A 22,413-nucleotide genomic window follows, 5' to 3' on the forward strand; every position below is an offset into this window, starting at 1 on the left:
ATCTCGAGGAACAATTATTTTTTGCAACTTTTGTTCATAGAAACAGCCTTGTATAATATCACCATCATAATCTTTCTACCTATAAATGGGCGGTTGTCGAAGGATACGGTCTGATACAGTGAAAAATTCATGTGTATAGTTCTCCTCATACCCCTTTGTAAAGGGCCCCTTACATTAGATATTTGCACAACATCACCAATCTTATATTTAAATATATTTTCCTTGTTTAGTTTGTTTCCCACACAATACAGTGTTTTAAAAACGATAGATTCATTTTCACTGGATACATCAACAGGCTTCATTTTTATACTTCTATGATAACTGTTGTACCCACACACTATATCTTGTAAAATATTGACATACCTTTTGTAATTTATAGCCGTTAGATATCGCCACATAAGGCTTTTTAGAGTTATATTAAAACGCTCTACGACACTAGCCTTTAGTTCGCTGCCTGTAGCAAAATGCATAATTTTGTTTTTTGATACCAGGTTTTGAAAATCGGTCTGTCTGCAACATTTGAGGCACTCTACCTTCCGCTAGTACACCTGTATCCTCTAAAACAGCCTGTTTCAAATGATTTTTACCACCTAATGAACCAGAATTTGAAGGTGTGTAATATACTGATTTCATAAGATCTGACATGTTCACAGACACCATCACTGAAAATAATGAACCAAAAATTTGTATGATTTACTGTTTTATTCACAACTCACAATGCGTCAATGTAATCTAGAAATTTCACACACACATCCACATTTCTCTCAACCATATATTCAACAAATGTTTTAACCATTTTACAAACATTAATCGGTTTCTTTGTTGAAAGTTTTGTCAAACAAACATCTAACATGTATCTAACAGGCAAAGCAGATGTCTAATTTTCATCACATTGTTTCTCTTAGGCATGAGAGACAGAATCATACTGATAGTCACATAGGTTGATTAATTAGAAACTATACATAACTGCCTCAAATACCCCCATTCATCTGACACCGATTTGACAACATCCATTTGATTCTTAAAATTTTGTAAATGTTTAGCATCAACATCAAACACTATTAAAGAGGTTAAAAGCAACCACACAATCCTCAATACATTTATACAACAAATTTGTCATTTCATTGTTCACACAGTATTTCAACACACGGTTTGACAGACCCTGGTAACCACAAACATTTGTCTTAAACAACGCTGCTAGTCGTTGAACCTGTTTTCCAACAATCAACAGCGTCAGAGAAAAAATGTCCAGATATTTGATCGACCAGGTTCACTCTTATTTCCTGCAACTTTTCCACAATGTATGGCTCGTTCTGTAATTCACAGACAACTGTTTCAGCACACCTTGAATTTTCAGAAGAGGCAGATGTATTCCAAAACACTTCAAAATACCGGCTATGGAATGTTTCAACACAGGTGTGAACAATACCTGCATTATATCATCATAGTATTTTTCAAAGAAGAAGATATCCGGCTCAAACAGTCACGAATGTCGAAGTTGACTGGGGTGGTCCACTTCACAGCCAAGACACGTTTCCTTCAGTTTGTCGTTTATGATGTGTTGTAGGATTACAACAACAGCAGACTTTATAAGTTTTAATCCTGTACCACATACTTGGCCATCGACATCCTCGGTTGGTGTGGTTTTAGGCTTGCACTCAGGAGCTTCGAAGAGTGTTTCAACATCTTCCATGCATGCTGGTACTGATAAACAAAATGGTTTATGCAGGTTAGTCATATTCGCATGTGCAAAATCACAATTGGTCTAGCCACTTGTTGTCTGATGTGTTGGATAGTGTTTGCTGATCCCCACCGCACACCATATCACCATCAGTGTTGGTATCGCTGAAATTATCCGAGAAGCTGTGGTTTGGCTTGACTTGACTTGAGTGTTGAGAAACTGAAGCTGTATGTCTCGATATAGATGGTGGGACCCTTTAAACAGGCGTTGCAGTGGGTGGTGATTCTGTTTGACCATCCCACAAAACGTCATAAGCCAGAGAATCAAAGAGGTTAGTCTAAACACCCCCGAAACGCTCGCGAGACTGGCAAGGAAATGCATCGCAATAACGTCTCTTCCTTGGCGCAAAACCCAATTTGGTATCATAACCACTAGAATTAACAATCGGAGTTGCTGTAGAAGCGCTAAGAACGGTTTGATTTACACTTGCAGAAGACATTTTGCAGCAACAGTCGTGCAATCCACCAGTGAGGACAATGCTTAAATACAACATATGTAAGCCACACCCTGCTCCCCCAACAACAGTGTGTTGGTGGGGTGAGGGGGTGTCATAAAACACACACCACAGGCTGACCTGTCCCTCAAACCGGCCTGTCACAGAGAGGGGGGGGGGTCATAAATTGACCTGTCACAGAGGGGTCATAAATCTAGGTTATAAATCAAGGATCATAAATCAAGGATCATTAATCATGGGGCATAAATCATAAACTGATCGAATGTGTTGGATACATACTACTAATACATTTGACATCAGGTGGTGTTGGTTCTGACTGTAGTGACATTCATGGCCAAACTTGGCCAAGACACTGCATTTAATGATCTGCCAGAAAGAAACAATTGAAAAGCTGCAAACATACAAAAATATCACCAGAAAGTAAGTTCAAGTGTAACTTGATGTGATGTCCAACAAGAATTAAGACTTAAGGCAAAGTCAATCATTCCAGGTTTTTCTAACAAATATGAACAAATATAACTGAATACAAACCAGAGAATTTTGTGCAAAACATTGTCAACTGTTGAAATAAAACTGTTCCAATTTAAACATTTCAGCAGGGTACACCGATCAGGCATAACATTATGACCATCCCTTTGTTTCTACACTCATTGTCCATTTTGTCAGCTCCTCTTACTATATAGGTGGACTTTGTAGTTCTACAATCTCCCTTTTACCCTGTTCTTCAGTGGTCAGGATCCCTATGGAGAGCAGGTACTATTTGGGTGGTGGATCATTCTCAGCACTGCAGTAACACTGACGTGGTGGTGGTGTGTTGTGTGTGTTGGTGGTATGAGTGGATCAGACATAGCAGTTTTTATACACCTCAGTGTCAGTGCTAGACTGAAAATAGTCCACCAACCAAAAATATCCAGCCAACAGCATCCTGTGGGCAGCGTCCTGTGACCACTGAAGAAGGACTAGAGGATGATTAGCTCATACTGTACAGCAAGAGATGAGCTGTCGTCTCTGGCTTTACATCTACAGGGTGAACCGTCAACACAGGTGCATCTAATAGAGTGGACAGTGAATAGACACCATGTTTAAAAACTCTGTCTGATCCACTTGTACCAGCAAAACACATACGAACACACCACCACCATGTCAATGTTTACTGCAGTGCTGAGAATGATTCACCACCTAAATAGTACCTGCTCTGTGAGGGTCCATGGGGGTCCTGACCACTGAAGTACAGGGTAAAAGGGGGCTAACAAAGTATCAGAGAAACAGATGCACTACAGTCTGTAACTGTAGAACTACAAAATGCACCTATATAGTAAGTGGAGATGATAAAATGGACAATGAGCATAGAAACAAGGATGTGGGAATAATGTTATGCATGATTGGTGCATATTCCACCCACGAATGACCTGATAATCAGATTATTAGTTGGATTAATTGGTGTGATTAAGCAGGGAAAACCTAAAACTATGCAGGAGAGTGGGGTCATGACAATTTATGTGCTAACAGCTGATGCCCAAGGTGGCAGACCATGTTTGTAATTTAATGCCAGCTCCTTCCAAATGGCTTATGCTTGGTACATATTCCAACCATGAAAAACACACACATACACACGCACACAAAAACACCTATCAAACAACACATTATGTGTGAAATAAAGGTATGGCCACAAACCCACCTCTATGAGGCAAAGCAGCACATTTCAATACAAGCTCAGAGACCTTGGCACATTTGAGAACATCTGATGTGTGGGAAACTGTATAGATATTTAAAAAGTCTAAGCTGTACACTACATACACTCCATCACTACATTATACAATGTTATGTATTAGAAAAATATCTTCCCCAATCATAAACACATTATTTCCTTTAGATACTTTTATAGTCCAATTTTCACACTGCAATTCACCATACTGTGCTTTCAATGACAAACCATTTGTGATCGGTCCAACAAAGTGTGTTTTTTTCAAAGTGGACATTTTTGAAAAGAGTGTCACTGATTTATACCCCTGACACTCTATGCATTACTTGGGCAAGAGGAAAATCTGGTTTTCTGACTAGCCTTTTCAATTTCTGTAGATAGTTCTCAAAAATATTGAGTAGAAAATTAACTCTTGCTGTACACTGTTTTCAAATTGAATACAGGTCACAAAACAACTGCAAATCATTGCTGTATTTTCATTACTGTCCCAACGTTTTTAGAATTGGTCTGTTGCTCAACAGACCTACTAGGTTAAAGGTTCCCATTAAGCTGATGTACCTTTTCTTTCCCAATCCAAATTTTAGGACTTTCATTCACAAAAACTTTATTTAACATTCTTTAAACAAAAAAACTTGGGCAATACACATATGGCTGCTGCAGCACTGAATCCTGTCTCTAGCGTCCTCCTTGAGCCCAGGGTAGCACATGCAGTTCTACATATATATTTCTCAATGTATTTCTGTATTATTTTTATGAATAATTTTTATATATTTTTTTCTGAATCTATATTTTTAACAATTGTTCAATTTATTAATTGATTCATGTGTTCATGTATTTTTTGTTTTTTTTACTAGTTTTTTTTCTTTCATTCATTTATTTACTTCTGTTTTTCTTCATTCATATGATAATGAGGGAGCATGTTTTTCATGTTCAGTCATAGCAATCAAGACTAGGAGGAGAAGAGTTGAAGAACTGCTCTTTCACCAACTCCATAAAGAGCTGCAATGCCACAGACAGACAAACCTGCAGATAAATAACTCTCGATGGCTTCTACAAGCTGTATGTGAGAGGGACATCCAAATGTCTGAGTGTGATCTGAATTTTGCTGAAAAAGACAATGAACCACCTCCTCCAAAGTTCTGAACACTTCAGGGTCGACCTCTGTATCAGCAGATCAACAAAATGGAGCAAACCTCACAGCCTCCAACAGAAGAGTAAATAATCTGGATCTGCATTATCAGCCAGGAGTCTCAGATTTTTAGCTGTCTGCTGCCTGTAAAAAGCCAGTATTGCACCGTCTTGGTTACCACTAAGAGAGTAAGTAACATGTACAACTGATCTACAGAAACTGACATCGATCAACCAATGCAAATATTAACACGCAGTGACATCATTGACTGACAGCCCCTTTATTAGCATAAGGACAAGGAAATACAGAAATGAATAAATAGAGAAATTTATAAATACAGAAATTAATAGTCATGGAAATAAATGAATAGAAAATCAAAAAATGTTAGGAAAGAAAAATAAATAACAAAAATAAATTCACAAATTAGTGAGAATGGGAAATGTAGATAAATAAATGTATATATTTGTAAATGTAGATAAATAAATGTATATATTTAAGATTTTATTTATTAATATTTTAATTATGTATTTCTTTTTAGATTTAACATTATTCTTTGTAATTGTACTTCATACATTAATTTACTAAGTCATTTATTTTTCATTTTATTTATTTTTCATTACATATGTTCACCAAAACATAGGACCAATTCTACAAGGCAACTTCTGACTGGCACATGAACTACTGAGTGAGTAGACAAAACTTGGGAGTAGTGTGGGCTGACATGCAGCACTACAAATGCCCATATTAAAATTATTTTTTAGTATTTTTTGACAGTTGTAGTGCAATGACCAAAAGTGGTTGAATTACATGATTCAAGGGGCACACTGGTTACACATAACTGAAATATGTTACATCATGTGGCATGCGCCCGCCCCCGAGGCCAAGAGAGCTGGCAGGACGGCGGGGCCCGAACACCCAGCAGCGACGAACCTCAGCGTGGACGGCAGGGAGAGAGCCGCGAGTATGGAGGGGGCGGAGCACAAAGCCCGAGGACTACGACGGTAGCATGCTCTTAGTTACATTTATGTTGAGAATAAATGATGCATCAGGTGAATAAGAGGTATTTATGCCACGATAAGTAATGCTGAAGTAAGGTTAACGTTAGTTGCTAAGGCTGTTTGGAGGATGAGATGTGCGGAAAAGAGCAGAGGACACTGGTTAAAATCAGCAATACTGGTCTTATTCACCTGATGCATCATTTATTCTCAACATAAATGTAACTAAGAGCATGCTACTGTAACCGGGCTTGTGTGTGTGTGTTTCTCTTTCTAAGTTGACTTGGCCACGCCCCCTTGGGACCCTCTGTGTTCTGAAGCAGGATGAAACAACTGGACACACTCTGCCATACAGTTGAAATTTATTCTCACCCTCTCTCTCCTGTACATGAAATGAGAGTAGCAAAAAAAGGGGTACAGCATGGAATGAGTCGTATGAGTCGTATAAGTAGGTATTTATGCCACGATAAGTAATGCTGAAGTAAGGTTAACTTTAGTTGCTATGGCTGTTTGGAGGATGAGATGTACGGAAAAGAGCAGAGGACACTGGTTAAAATCAGCAATACTGGTCTTATTCACCTGATGCATCATTTATTCTCAACATAAATGTAACTAAGAGCATGCTACTGTAACCGGGCTTGTGTGTGTGTTTCTCTTTCTAAGTTGACTTGGCCACGCCCCCTTGGGACCCTCTGCGTTGTGAAGCAGGATGAATTGCGCCGATAGTGAGAACCCACGTAATTTCAGAATAAAAGTCTGCTTCTCAGCCCACGATACACCCACCACATAAAATTGCACCTATAAGTGCATATACAACATAACTACATGAAGAACCATTTAGTCAAATAACAAATGCAATAAGGGAGGGATTTTATGTGAAATAAGAATAAAAACAAACAATATCTTTTTATTTATTCATTCTTATTTATTCACCTAGAACTTGTAATGTCTATTAACCCCAATTGACCATAACCGGCACAAGCTAAAGAAGAATCTAATTCTTCAGTAATTCAGCCATTTGAGCTACCTGCCAAACAGGTCAAGATAAACCCAAGGGTGATCAAGCCTTAGATTTTTCCTGGAACTATATGATGCCTTGTACACCACATGAAAGCCTGGCCTTACTAATGTCTTGAAATTAAAGATTACAATGAATTTAAATAAACAGTTCAATAACTCATCTAAACAGTTTCAGAAGATATTAAGAAGTGACTGAGATCTCTTGCCAGCTATAGTAACAGAATCCTTAACATTAAAAGCTTTCTGAGCCATAGATTCAATCAGACAACTGACCTTTTTCACGACTCTACCTGTACGAGATCTGACAACATCCTGCGTGTCAATGTTATTTGGTGATATGTCAGTACTAACATGCACTGGTAAATCAGTAACATCTGAAATGCCTGTATCTGGAAAATCTACTGAATCTGAATTTTGGTCAGGAGACCCTGCACAAGTGTTATGTGAGGTGTTTCTATCCATTTCATCTTCTGTCTGTTCTTGAACACTGGGTTCATTATTCTCAGGATTCAGATCGTCAGCTACTGTTGATGTGTCACCAAAGGTCATGAAACTCTGTGCATTAGCAGGATCATCAGGTACCCAGGCTTCAGTTGCATCATGTGAGTTTTCGTGCTCAGGGGTCCCCACGGGGCTCAGATGACAGGTCTCATCCACAGAACACTCAGCACCGAACTGGTCGTCATCCACTACACCCTCAACTGATTTCACAGGCAGAAAACGGATGTCCAAGACCAAATTGCGATGTACTACTCTCTGATTTCCGGCATCATCCGTCAGCTTGTACACATTAGTCTGGAGATTCCTGTCTTCCACCGTGTAGACTTTTGGGTCCCACTTATCAGCAAGTTTTCGTTTCCCACATTCTCCCTTGTTTGCAATAAGCACCCGGTCTCCTAGGTTAAGATGCGTTCCTTTGACTTTTCTGTTGTAACCTTCGGCTTGTTTCTGTTGCTCTTTAGCAGCATGTCTTTGCGCGATACTAGCTGCTTCATGAAGATATGACATGAGCGATTTCGCATAGCTGCCATGATCGACGACCACAGGATCGCGCAACACCTGCTTGAACATTACATCGACAGGGAGTCTTGGGATGCGACCAAACATAAGCTGGAACGGGGCATACCCTGTTGTCTCGTGTACTGTCGCATTATATGCGAAGGTCAGAGTCTGAATTTGTTCAGGCCACTTATGCTTTTCTTGAAGGGGGAGTGCTCGCAACATATTCCCTAATGTACGGTTGAACCTTTCAGTCCCTCCATTACCCATGGGGTGGTAAACAGTGGTGTGAGACTTGGAGACTCCTGACAGTTTCAAAAGCTCAGCTAGAAGCGCACTCTCAAAATTCGCTCCCTGGTCTGTGTGAATTCGTTCTGGGAACCCGTAGACGCAAAATACGTGATCCCACAACTTCTTGGCCACTTGCTTAGCAGTTTGATTCGAGCATACAAAAGAATGAGCGAGCTTTGTGAAATGATCTGTTATAACAAGCACATCAACTGAATGCTGTTTGTGATCTTCCGCACTCCAGAAGTCTAGACAGACTAGCTCCATAGGGGCAGATGTCTTAACGCTTTCCAACGGGGCTCGAGCAGATGGCTCAGGTGTCCTGGCCAAGATGCACCGCTGGCAGTGCTTCACATATGATCTGACATCATGTTCCATTTTAGGCCAGAAAAATCGCTGACGTGCAAGGTGTAACGTCCTGGTTTGTCCCTGATGACCGGCAAGGTCATGTATTCCCCTCAAGGCCTTCTCCCGGAGACTTACAGGCATGATGAACTGGTGCCTTTTTTGTCTGCTAAGAGGATCTCTTAAGACTCTGTAAAGTATGCCGTTTTGGACCCGCAGCCTTTCCAACTGCTTGAGTAGTACCAAGGCAATCGTACTCAGGCCATTCTTTTCTCGTCTTATAGGCCGTCTCTTCTGGTTGACAAAAGGCATGATTTGTGCAATGCTAGGATCAGACTCTTGCCTGTGTTGGAGCTCCTCTAAGGTAAGACCAAACAGCTCATCAGATCCAGAAATTGTGAGGCTTTGGAGAGATTGGATGGCTTGTGAAGCTCTCAGCTGTCATATTGCTCGTGTATATCCAAGCAAGCTTTGATAGTCGCACTATCACAAGGGAAACTCAAAGGCGTTGGCATAGTGATGGGTCAGTGGCATTGTACTTTAAGATGGAAGGTATCTTGAATTCCATCTACGCTCATTCCTTCTGCCTCTGCAAGCAAGCAGTTATACGGTTCAGTAATGAGCCTACGACTGACCGTCTTCGTGAAAGGGTCTCTGCTCAGAGCATCAGCTGCTGTATTCTTGCTACCAGGAATGTGTTTCAAATCGAATGCATACGGTGCCAGTTTGGACATCCATCGCTGTTCACAAGCGTCTAGCTTGGGCTTGGTCATTATATAAGTCAGGGGATTGTTATCGGTCCATACTGTAAATGTATGGCCCTTTAAACAGTGACTAAACTTCTCACAAACACTCCACTTGAGCCGCTTTCTGAGACTTGGTCAATGACTTGCTTGCGAACGCGATGGGACGAGCTTTTTCTTCACCAGCTGGTACCTGGGAGAGTACGGCTCCTAGACCATCCAAAGAAGCATCGATCGACAGAATCAATGGGCGTAGGAAATCTGGATGTGCAAGAACCACACTGTGTAGAAGACTTTCTTTCAGGTTGGACAGAGCGATATCACACTCAGAAGTCCAATCAGTAGGCTGCAATCTGCGAAATGTCCCTGCTTTCAGGTTTGCTTTGACCTTGCCCCTCCTTTTTTGTCCTGAAGTGAGTGCAAAAAGTGGCTTAGCCATTGCAGAGCAATTAGGGATAAAATGTTGGTAATAGAATACCATTCCAAGAAATGACTTGATCCTCTTTACTGAAGGAGTGTATCCATCTTCCTCCATCAAGTCAGCTCTGGACATCTTGGTGATGACTTCGACTTTCGATGGATCGAGCGAAACTCCATTGCTGTCTATGTAATGGCCAAGAAACCGCACTGAAGCCTGCATCAAATGGCACTTCTTTGGGCTCAGTTTAAGATTATGTAGCCGCAGATGCAGGAACACAACTTCCAACCTCTTCAGCGATTCTTCCTCGTTTGGAGCGTACACGAGCAAATCGTCCAAGTAACATAACAAGCTACTAAAGTTGAGGTCGCCGAAGATGCTTAGCATCATGCGCATAAACAAAGCTGGACTGTTCGACAGACTTTGCGGCATCCTGTTATATTTGTGTAGACCTAGGGGAGTTGTGAATGCTGTATACTTTTTGTCTTCTTCAGCCATGGGGATGTTGTAAAAACCTGACGTCAAGTCCATGGTACTGAAGAAAACATTCCCGCCGAGTGCTGCTAAACAGTCTGCCTGGTGCGGAAGTGGATGTGCATCTTTGATGGTTCTGGCATTTAACCACCTAAAATCTGTACAGATTCTTAGGCTACCATCTTTCTTCCATACGAGAACAAGAGAGGAGGCATATTCACTCACCGATTTTCTAATTATCCCTTGTTCTTCCATCTCTGATAAGACTTGGTGCAGCTTCTGATAATGAGCAGGGGGTACATGGCAGTAAGGGAGTCGGAAGGGTCGCTCGTCCATGAGACGGATCCGGTGAACAAATCCTTTAGCTTCCCCAAAGTCCAAAGGGTGTTTGGAGAAGATGTCATTATACTTCTCGAGTAGCTGAACCAGTCTCTCCTTACCTACCATGTCAGAGGAGCACGAGTCGATATCAATGTCGCCAAGCCCGACATCTTGCAACCGCCGCTTGAGGTCAGTGGAACCAATATGTAATGGCTGTCCCCCCCCCGAAGCTATTTCAACATGACTGACCCCTTGGAAACAGTCAAAGTCCTCGACAGCTAAACAAGGCGACACATCTGCCAGCTTGCTATTTCTCTTCAGAGTGACAGGATGGTCAGAAACGTTTGCAACTTTCATGGGGATCCACCCATCTCCCCACAGTGGTGTAACAGTACGTCCAACCATTATGTGTCGAGGCATGGTCTTGGTAGATGTGGGCTCCACAACAACTGTGCTTCCTGGAGACATAGGAACATTGCTCGGTAGTTTCCCCCAGAGTAGGTATTCTTGCTTCGCCAGTAGTGTAACTGATTGTTGAAGCTTAACAGTTCCCACCTTGCTTGGTAGCTCATCGCCTTTCCATCGACATGTGTTTGCCATTAAGTCCAAAAATTTCTCACACTCAATAGAAGGCTGCATACCTCCTCTGGAAATGAGGCGCCAGTAGTCGCCACTGACCTTCATTTGATGCATGAGGAATTTTATCACAATGGTTCCCAGGATGAGTTCATCTTTCTGACCCGGCACAACAAGAACAGGCACGAGACAGCTCTCTCCTAGTTTAAATCTAGTTTAAAGACTGAGACTCTGGAGAAGATTGTTGAGCAGCTCGATCAGCTGGAACGTTTGGGCAGTGTCTCTTGATATGCCCCTGCTGAAAGCAATTCAAACACAATCGATGTCGTCTGCAATGAGCAAGAGTGGAATGATCAGCAGATTTACATACTTTACATCGCTTTGCTGGTGACTGGGCCAGAGAGAATGAGCGATTTGCAATCTGGTTGTTCTGCGAGTGCATGGTCCAGAAGCCTTACAAGAGCTGTCATGCAGTTATCGTCGGCATGAGGAACAGGTGCAACAGCATTGTCGAGCCGTAAAGAAGTTTATGCTGGGCAATTGCTGGCCGTCACAACATCTGGTTCACAGCATTCAGCATGGGCTGCGTCATGCTTCATGTAACTGGGCCTTTTAGGTTTAGCTGGAAGCTGCTGTCTCAGCTCAGACTGATAACGGTCAAGATGTTCTTGTATTTCGCTTGCTGTCCATTTATCTGGTGCTTTAAACTTAAAAACAGCAGAGAGGGCAGGATCAGGACAATACTTGACAAACATCATAGCCACTTCATGACAAGGGTCCTCAATTTGCCTGCCAAGCCTTCTCAAGCCTTCTTCTGCTGTATCCACAGCCTTGTTCAGACGGACCCAATATTCAACGGGATTCTCTCCTGACACTGGTACTGTTCCATAAAAATCAGCTAAGGGCATGCATGAATATTTGACTTCACCATAGTGTTGCTTTAACACATCAAAGATAACCCTTGGGTTGTCAGTGGGTTTCAAAGTGGGATTACTGCGAAGTGTGATCTTTACTATGTCTTTAGCTTTGCCCATTAATTTAGAAAGGATCTCTGAACACTGTTCAGCAAGCACTATGCCCCGTTTCCTTAAATAATTTTCCATGAGCTCTTCCCACTCACGTACAGTAAACCTGTCTGATTCGTCACCACGAAAGACTGGAGGCTCTTTTACATCAGACTGCATAACTAGCCTGACACCTGACAAATTCAGTGAATGTGGGTCTGTGATGGACTGGTTTGCTCCTAAGCCCTGGACTGGTGTAGCTTTATCTATTTCTTCTTCTCTACTCTGTTTTTGCTGACCTGACATTAGTGTTTGGCCCACCTGATGAGCGATGTGTGTTATGAGATTATACAAAGCCGGATCATTCAGATCTGGGAGGGCTGAAAGCGACTGACTGGGGGCTTGGTCAATAGGTTTGTCGAGTACCCGAGTAGAGCAAAATGCAGGTGAGGATATATCTACTCGCCTTACTCTTGAAACTGGCGTGAATGGTACCTCACTAAAAAATTTACCTCTGCCCAACCCAGAATTAGACATGTGCTCACTTGTGGGATACCCTTCGTTCTTTCCCAAATCAAATGCCATCTTGGATATTTCACTTAAACAATATTAACGCTTAATACTTAAAATAAATAAGAAACAGTAAAATAAAAAAAAAAAAAAAAAAACAATAGTACTGTATGAATGAATTTTTTTTCTGAAAATTCCCTAATTGTCCTTTATACGTGTTGTGTCAATAGCCAACTTAGCTGTCACAGTCTTAGAGAAGACGCTTGAAGAGCAGCAAGTAGACTCCCGGTGACCACGCAGACGCTGATCCACTGTGCGAAGATCCACTGTAGACTGATCTTGAGCAACAGGATCCGGGTCACGGCACCATTGTAACCGGGCTTGTGTGTGTGTGTGTTTCTCTTTCTAAGTTGACTTGGCCACGCCCCCTTGGGACCCTCTGCATTGTGAAGCAGGATGAAACAACTGGACACACTCTGCCATACAGTTGAAATTTATTCTCACTCTCTCTCTCCTGTACATGAAATGAGAGTAGCAAAGAAAGGGGTACAGCATGGAATGAGTCGTCTCTCACACACACAAGCAGCTCTCCTCAGTGAGATTAACTGCGAATATAGGAGAGAGGTGAATTGCGCCGATAGTGAGAACCCACGTAATTTCAGAATAAAAGTCTGCTTCTCAGCCCACGATACACCCACCACATATACAACATAACTACATGAAGAACCATTTACTCAAATAACAAATGCAATTAGGGAGGGATTTTATGTGAAATAAGAATAAAAACAAACAATATATTTTATTTATTCGCATCCGCTACACTACCAATCAGCAATCAATAAACTCATACAATAGTTAATAAATAAAGTCTCAGCTAAAAAGTTTGCTAAGAAACATGAGACCATCACTGCACAGCACACCAGCTATGTTAACAGATTAGGCTAGGATACTGAATAAAGTATCTTAATGCCATTTCCTCCAACATTGTGGAGATACAGAAAAAGGCATCTAAACATGATTTTTTGTGGGGTGGGGTTGGGTTAAATATGAGTTAAATATGCATGATTGTAAAGTGATGAGTTAAAGGAGAAAGTGAAAGGATATCCTTTTTGGAGTACGAGCTAACATCACACAATAAGATAAGATGCCTTTATTGTTATTGCACAGTGTACAACAAAATTGAGCAGCAATTCAACAGCACTTTCTATACATAAAACAATTAAGCATAAGGCTAAAATATATAATGTGCAGATTTAAGAAAAATAGTATACAAATCTTAAATATAAAGAAAAAGGACTATAAAACTATATATTCTAAACAGACAATAGACAAGTGAGGTAGCAGTTAGTTATTGCACATTCCTGGTTATCTTACAATAATAAGAAAGAGGGCAATTTTGTGAGATTTCACTGTTAATATGACTTTAGCGTGTATATATGAGGGGTCTAAACAAAAAACAAACATAACTTGGGTATTGAGTGTTTGTAGGCTTTGTGATTTCACTGATTATTAATGTTACCTGTCTACATTATGTTGTAGCTCACCTGATTTTGGATTGATGGAGGGAAGTTGGAGGCCCTAAGTGAGATTAAAAGCGCAAGGTGAGTTTAAAATAGGCCAACTGTTTTGAAAAATGAATCACACAAGACTAAATAGGGAATTACACTAAACACAAAAAAATTATATTACTGTACTATACTATACTGTACTGTAACATTTATTATCTTGTCTGTATAGTATTATATATATAAAATGTTGAGTGGGTGCTGGTAGGTGGATGAGCAGCAATGTTGGCTGGGTGCTGGTAGGTGGAGGAGCAATGATGTTGGCTGTGTGCTGGTAGGTGGAGGAGCAGTGTTGTTGTTTGGGAGATGCTGGAGGTTGAAGCTTGGCTGCTGCTGTTCCTTTTCACCTTTTTGGATTGGCTCTTGCTTCTAAGATAGCATTTTTAAGTTTTGATTTTTTCTTTCATTTTATATTGTTGTTACCTCAATTCTCAACCTTAGCTGTGTGAATCTTCTAATGATTTTTTTGTGCCTGAGCTTCTTTCTCCAAGACACTCATTGTGTTGGGGAACTCCATGAGGGAAGAATCAGTCTTGGTCCTAAAGAGTTTCTCCCGCAGTTTTGTTAATGAAGTAATATGTTCTTGGGTGGGACGGCAAAGAGCACCTGCCTTGAAGTTCACTAAGATGCTGTTTTCTCCAGCTGGACTGTCATCATTGTGCTGTGTTGTAATTTTGCATTTTTTTACAGATGCTGGCAAACTTGATGACTTTGTGGATGATGTTAGCCTGCAAGATGGAAGAGAACACATTCTCTGTTTTTTGTAAGGTCAGGTGCAGCTCTGTTCACTGTCATCAGCTGTTCCACTTTGACTGACTGAATGATGTTTTACTCCACTGTATCCAGAAAATCAGCAAGAAAGCTGCTGTTCTCTTCCTGGTAGCTCCCAGACCTGATGATGGTGAGAAACTGCCCCACAGATATGATTCTTAGTGCATGATGGAATTCCACTGGAGTTGGGACAGGATTTTTAGACCTTACACAGTTGAATGTATTTTCAAGGCAGTCTTGTGTGAACCTTGATGTTAATACAAACCTGTGTCCTTGTGTCAGCATCTCCTCCTGTAGGGCCAAAACTGATGTTGTTGCTATTATTATCCTAGTCAATGATCAGCTTGCTCCAGGAGCCATGCCATAGTCATTGTAGGACAGAGGGTGGTTTTCTTGTTGCACCATGTATTTTAGCCCAGCACTTGTTGCTTTATTGAATACATATAGAGCAGGACCAACCTTCATCTTCTCAAAGTGACTTGGTTAAATGGCTGCAGCTGATAGATGGGGAGCTATTTTTAATGTCATTAATATTTTTAAATGCCAGTCCTTAATAGGAACCACTGAAACCTCGTTAAAAAGGAGCTTCTCTTCACTTACAATTGGCTTACAAGGAATTCTGTACACCTGTCCACGGAAAAGGGCACTTTTTTGCCAGATGTGGGACAATAGGCATGATATAAAGTTGCCTGTCTGGTGTTGCCGGATGTGGCATGGAGGTTTTGTTGGTCAACTCCAAAGGATGTCCCCATAGCCTGGTTAGGGCTACCTATGTCGGTGGTGACATTAAGCACTTGTAGCACTATGGATGCTACCCTCTGTATTACTTTAATTATTATTGGCCTGTATTTCACTCTATTAGAATTGCCATGATATGCCACTACTTGCTTCCACCGTGTTGCGCTTCCCGCCAACATAAACACACAAGTATAATAAGGTCACCTCACCATACAGTTTGCCAGTAAGCATGTGCAATTCCACACTTGATGTGATGGACATTTCATCCAAGGTCAACACACACTTGCTTTCAAGCTCTGTCAATCCAGCTACCTTCAGTTTTAGGAAATCAATGACCTCTGTCAACACACCAGGCTCAATTTTAACACACTGCGTCCTTCTTCGGCAGGGTGCTTATTCCTAGCAGGAGAATCTGCAATTCCTGCAGAGTCTTGTGACCTGTTGGACTGGCAGCAAAGCAAATTTTTAGCACCTTCTTAATTCTGTGAATGCTCCATTTCAACCCTTTTGTGTGAGAGTGGCATTTTCCTTCCTTAGTTTTCTTAGTGCTGCCTTTGCTTTTTTGGTGACTCTCTCTTCTCTTTTTAATTTTTTCAATAGATCTGATTGACTGGCTGCTGGCTCACTGGCATGCTGCTGGCTGACTGGGTGGTACAAGCTCTCCCTGTCTCTCCTGACTAGCCATGTCTTCTCTTTCTTCACTATCACTTTCCCTTTCCTCAGTCTCCTCATCACTTCTTTCCATAATCTTTTAAACTGATGTATGCAGAAGACACTATGTCACTTACATAAAAATTAGAAATATTATAATTATTAAGACTGGCGACCTGTCCAGGGTGTATCCTGCCTTCCGCCCGAAGACTGCTGGGATAGGCTCCAGCTCCCCCCGCGACCCTGACGGAGAAGCGGCTTAGAAAATGGATGGATAGATGGATGGATAATTATTAAGAGTTCATACTCATTATACCTGTGTCATCCACTTTTAACACTATAGCTGTAGGCTATATATTTTACGGCCCAGTGGTACATCATGGTATAGGAGCCATCCTCTTTTGCACCATGTGGCAATGCACAAAGATGGTGGGAATAGCATCTGGTATCAATCTAATTTTGCCCTTTTTGGTCTTGTCACATGGTCTGTCCTCAAAATGTGCCTCAAAATGCGTTTACTTCCCACACACAACTACTCACATACACATCAGTGACTAATGCCACTTGTTGTACTTTGTTAAACATCAGCAGTATCACAACTAGCTACCAAAGTAGAAAAGAGCATTTCCGGAAGAATTGTTAAACCTAACAATGTGTTGCCCTTGAAACTAGTGTTAGCACCACTAAGATGATTGAGTTTGTAGCTAACATGAGAACCCCCAAATACATAGGGGTATTTTGCACACTGGGTGTATCTAAACCTTTCTCCTCCTTTTCTTTCTCTCTCTCACCCTGTTCAGCAAAAGAACCACAGGGGCATTCAGTGGAGTCTAAAGACTGCCTGCAATGAGACAGCACCCTAACCCTGTACCAGTTCTCTAGGTTTTGCAATTCTTTTATTGTTGCTTATTTTTAATAAACCAAACATGAAGGCCCAATTCCATTTCTTATTTTTACTCCTACCCCTTGTTTTTGAGTAGAACCCTCCCCCTTGGAACTGAGTTACAAGGGGTAGTGGTTGAAATCTTCCCCCTATGAACCAGATACGTCATCAGTTGTAGTCAGCGACTTTTACGTAAACAGACGAGAAAAGGTTTTCCGGCCAATTCCGATATGCCACCTCCAGCTGTGGTGATCTCACTTGTGTTACATGACAGGACAAGTGAATCATATTTAAAATAGCCTAGAAAAAATAATCAGGAAGTGTTTTCCTGCTTGGTCTCCATACTATAGCAATAATGCTATATCACACTGGCATTTGCCATTTATCCAAAGGAGACTGAAAAGCATGGGCACTCGCGATTCATTCACAACTTCAGTTTTGCGCATCAATCAATCAAACGAGTCACCGAATAAAAAAGAGCACAAACAAAAAACAGCATCACTTCATTAACAGCTACTGCTCTGTAGACAACCCTGCCAGTCTGCAATGACAGCAGAGGAGGGAAAAGTTCAGCTTCAAAGAGGGAGGCAATTATTTATTATCGCCACCAAGAACTCTTCGGTGAAATGAAGCTGAACTTAGCTTTTCAATCGCTAGTTCATCATCGAATTTTCCCGTTCCATTTTAAATGGTGCAGCAACCTCAAGAACGCTGCACCATTTAAGGTGGAACGGGATATTTCGCCAGGTACTGACCAAGACATCAGCGTATTAATTATTAGCGATTTTTATGTGTGTTATGAAGGAAATGACCATAAAACGCTATGACAATTTTTATCTTACAATACAGCAGCTTTTTAACAGAGAAATACTTACATTTATGTGTCCCTTTGGTCGCTTGTGCAGCATAGCAAACCATGGTTAAGACTATACGCAAGGACAGCACAAACTGCTTCATATGTTATTCATGTCTGATTTATTAGAGATTTATTTAATTAATTGCAGTAAATAAGTGCATAGTAAAAAGACAAGATACACAACATATATGTTTATGTATACAAACATATATTTATATATGTTTTGTGATGTGTTTTAATGTACCCTTTTAATGGCAGATTTCTGCATATGCACGCCAAAAGAAAAATTTATTTGGCTCCTCACTTTTGAACCTTTCTGAATGTCAAAGTTTACATTAGTCATCAAGATTATTTCTGTTATCATGGGATTACTGAAAGAAACACGAAGAAAGGCTATGTTAATATTAGAAAATTAAGATCTGAGTTTTAAAACATTCCTTGTCTTCCCCTCATGCTAAAGATATTAACAATCATTAGGATAGGATTCCTCTTGTCTACCATACAAGAATCATTCTAATGGTAAAAAAAGAGCTCGCTCGGGGGCGCCCTCTAGCGTTTGAGAATCCAAGAAGACATTGCAGAGTGGAAATTCCAAAGCGGGTTTATGAGGAGCCTGGCCACTTCCTATAACCCCCCCCCCCCCCCCCCCCCCCCCCCCCCATAGTTTTTAATTACGTTCCCAAAACGTTCGCCATTTTAAACCCCTATAGCTCGAGATTAAAAGCTCCTAAATATAACAGCGGTGTTAAAATGTTTTATGCTGTTCTATGTTCAGGAAATTATTGCATTCTTTTACATTAAAATGCGTTTATAAACTATGATTTTGCGCAAATGCTCCATATCAACCCATTCATTTTGGACTCACTCGTAGGCGCCCTCTAGTGTCTGAAAAACCCAGAAGACATTGCAGAGTGGTCATTCTCTCTACAAGTTCTCTGGCTCTGGTTAAAACCAAACAGCGCAGTGCATCATGGATGTCTCCTACCCACATGGGTACATTGTTTGCACACTAGCTACATATTGCTGTGTATTGTAGGATTGTTTAAGTGCACTGAATCTTCTGCACAGTCTTTTCAGACACTGCTACAAAATGTGCACTAGATAGCGAATAGGGCAGTTTCGGACTCGCTACGGTTTTAGGGAGGGTTGTTGCTACCCGATCTGTGCCCCCCAACTGATTTGCATTACACATGCGCACCAATGTCACGCATGCGTAGAGAATATTACTATTACTACCCAATCGTTACCACACCTGTATAAGTATTATAGGACAATATATACTGAAATTGAGCCATAACAGAATGCCCGTTCAGTGGTAATTACATGTGCGTTGTGCATTTTTCCCTGCTGGAATACGTTCCTACATGTTTAGCAGTGTTTTTTTTTCGTTGTGCATGCTGCTACTCTTTGCTAATATTTGGGCAACAATAGCAACAGCATAAACGCAGCTGAGCAAAATGCAGGGTCAATATCAAACGGCTTCCTAATTCCCTTTGTACTGCACACAGTTTCTACACACAAGAAATTTCAAAATAAAAGCCATTTATAGTTGAACAAAGCTGGACAACATCTAACATTCAGTGTACCTTTGGTGTAGATATTTCATGACCTATGCAGCACACTATATAGGGAGTAAGGAGCCATTTGAGACTCACAGAAGGGGTTCTTGTTAGTGTAAAATGATAGTTTGATCTGTTCCCCCTCTTGTCATCATCACGTATGTGGGCAGCATCTCCCTATACTTGACAGTGGTGTTTTGTAGAGCGTGTGACATTGGCGTGTTGTTCATTTGGCTTTTTCCATTTGAATAGAGAAAAATGACAAACTTCTTCCTCTCAGAACATAAATTAAAAGTTTTATTTCAATTTGACCTCTGAACCTTTTGTTGGACCAAATTACAGTTTTGATTTAGTCTCCTCCTCTCTACGTGTGCTATTGCAACTCATTTTATTTCTTTCCAGGTTCTTTTTCTTCTTCTAATGTATCATGGGTTACAGTAGCCTGCCCCAACTTTCTGTGACTGGTCCGAAATTTCAAATGGCCCAAACGTGTTTTCAAGCTGCAAACGAACTGAATCATGGTTCAGTTTGATCTGTTGAACCAGTTGAAAAGTCGGAATGTCTGGACCAAGCAAGGTAGGTGTGAAAGCACCCTGAGATAGCTGAGCGTTTTCGTTCAATAATTTTCCATGGTGTATAGTGAAGTAGCCAAAATAAGAGGATATTTCGGAAGCTAAGAATTCGCCCTTTTAAATTTTATGATATTGTAGCGTCCTGCTACCAGCTCACACAGTTTAGGTTTTTATTTTTGCAAAGGACCATGTAAAGAGCCTCATGACACATGCTTTCTGTAAAAGGGATATTTAATGTTTTAACATTGTTTGTTGTTTAAGTAATGTGTTACTTGTGTTATTCTGTTTCAGGGGGTGTGGGCAGTTTGTGTTGGGGTTTGTTCAGAACAGAGTGAAAGGGTAACGGCTGGTAGTGACAACCCCTGTGGGTATAATGCTTTTTATGTGCTTTTCCGATGGTTGAATAAAAGGGCACCTCCCGTACCAGAATCATGGCCTCCCCTGTGTTTTACTCTATGTGTACCCCACAATATGAATCATGCCTATCATGACCAGTGACACTGAAAAAGATAAAGGCCAATTTAGATTTCAGGTTGTCTATTAAGAAATTTAACCTGACACTTACTATATTTTGAATTTATTGGAAGAACCAGAGCAAAACTGTATTTCCCAGCAGCATTCTTTTGAGATATTCCCTCTCAACAACTGAGGATTTGTAGGTTTTCAGTGACGGTTTAGTTACCATTTATAATCAAGTTTTATTTTTTTTAATGGTTTGAGTTGGAGTGTAGGCATTCATTTCAGAATTTTGGGGATGGGACTTTTAATTTGACATTTTCTTTTTTTCCAAGTGTTGTTAAAATCGCGATACTGACTTTCCTCCTGTCTGTAAGATGTTGCTGGGGTCGTGTTAATGCTGACCTACTGATGTTTGCTTAGCTTATTATATAGAAGATAAACCAAGACGGTGATATCAAACTCATTAGAGATGACGGGCCTACAGCCCTGAGTCTGTCCAAAACAGGTAAGCTAAGATAAACTGAGTTCTTACGGTTCCACACTTGAGAAATAAGGTACCAGCTTGCACTTTTGTTACTGTGTATGTTATGTGACACTTGCTCGTCTGTCGTCTGTCTGAAAAGTAAAACTTAACAGAAGAACCTACCTAGGTTAACTAAGCTAGGTTAACTAGTTAGCTTTACTGTCCACATATTAGAAGTGATGGAAGTAATTGAGCTAGTTAGCTAACTAGTTACTTTTCAGCTATTTTGCCAGATGCAGCCCGCAAGCTGTATTTTTTGAAGAAAGTGAAAAGATTATCCACTTTGCAAGGAATTAAATGGGCTGTTTCGGTTTAATATTAACGTGGATATCTCGGTAGTATGTTTGTCATCTGAGTTGAGTCGTGAACTGCATGTAAGCTAGCAAGCAAGCAAGCTAGCTAGCTAACTTAATAACCGATAGGTTAATGTCTTAAGATTTATTTTGGGATTTACTGTCGTTAACTAGCTGCTTTACTGGAGATTGGAGATATCAGAAATTAGCGAAGGCCGAGGCTTTAGCGATTTGCCTGGCGTTTATGATGTTTTTGTAACAACATTATGTGAACTTATGTGGGAATTAAAGGCAACAGAAACCATGAAGTGTTACTGTTGGTTCCCGATAGTTTTGTAGCGTGCTGTGTTTTTGGTCACAGTGTAAATTATCTTAATGGTATAATAGTTTACTTGTTGCTGATTGTAAATGCGTTGGATGGTTTCATAATGGGATCTGAATGTGTTCTACAGAAAACTAGTGGTCTTTATTGGAAACCATAAAGCCAGTTCCCAAGCTTACTGATCTAATGAGAATAGGTCTGCTTATCCCATAATAAAGGGATATGTTGTTCAGGTCCTGTAGGACAATTGTCTAGCACAGTTTGGTGATTTCCTTGTTCAAGTGCACCTTTTGGACTAATCTATTTAATAGGTTTGATTGGTGTAGCAAATTACAGCTGTTCAGGGCACTGGCCTTCCAGAACTGGTATTATATACAACTGGATATCCAGTTCAATTCAGTCTCCAGTTCAAGTGACTATTTTCTAGTTATGTAGCATGATTTGCGTATTACCACTGTCCGCTGGACAGTTTGATGTGCATCTCAGCAATCTGTAGATCAGT

At 40.7% G+C, this 22,413-nt stretch overlaps 1 protein-coding gene across 3 annotated transcripts in view; it reads left to right on the plus strand.

The window, feature by feature from the left end:
- Positions 1–21,115: 21,115 nt before the first annotated feature.
- The window catches only part of fbxo38 (F-box protein 38), a 62,783-nt gene continuing 61,485 nt past the window's right edge, over positions 21,116–22,413 (plus strand). For 2 of the 3 annotated variants that reach the window (XM_017713402.2, XM_017713403.2), the window contains exon 1: positions 21,116–21,278. The gene's annotated coding sequence lies outside the window, so the exon portion shown is untranslated. The remainder of the gene's footprint in view (positions 21,279–22,413) is intronic. The other variant, XM_017713405.2, reaches the window with a different exon arrangement.

This window comes from Pygocentrus nattereri, chromosome 8 (assembly GCF_015220715.1).
Source record: "Pygocentrus nattereri isolate fPygNat1 chromosome 8, fPygNat1.pri, whole genome shotgun sequence".
Taxonomy (NCBI): Eukaryota; Metazoa; Chordata; class Actinopteri; order Characiformes; family Serrasalmidae; genus Pygocentrus; species Pygocentrus nattereri.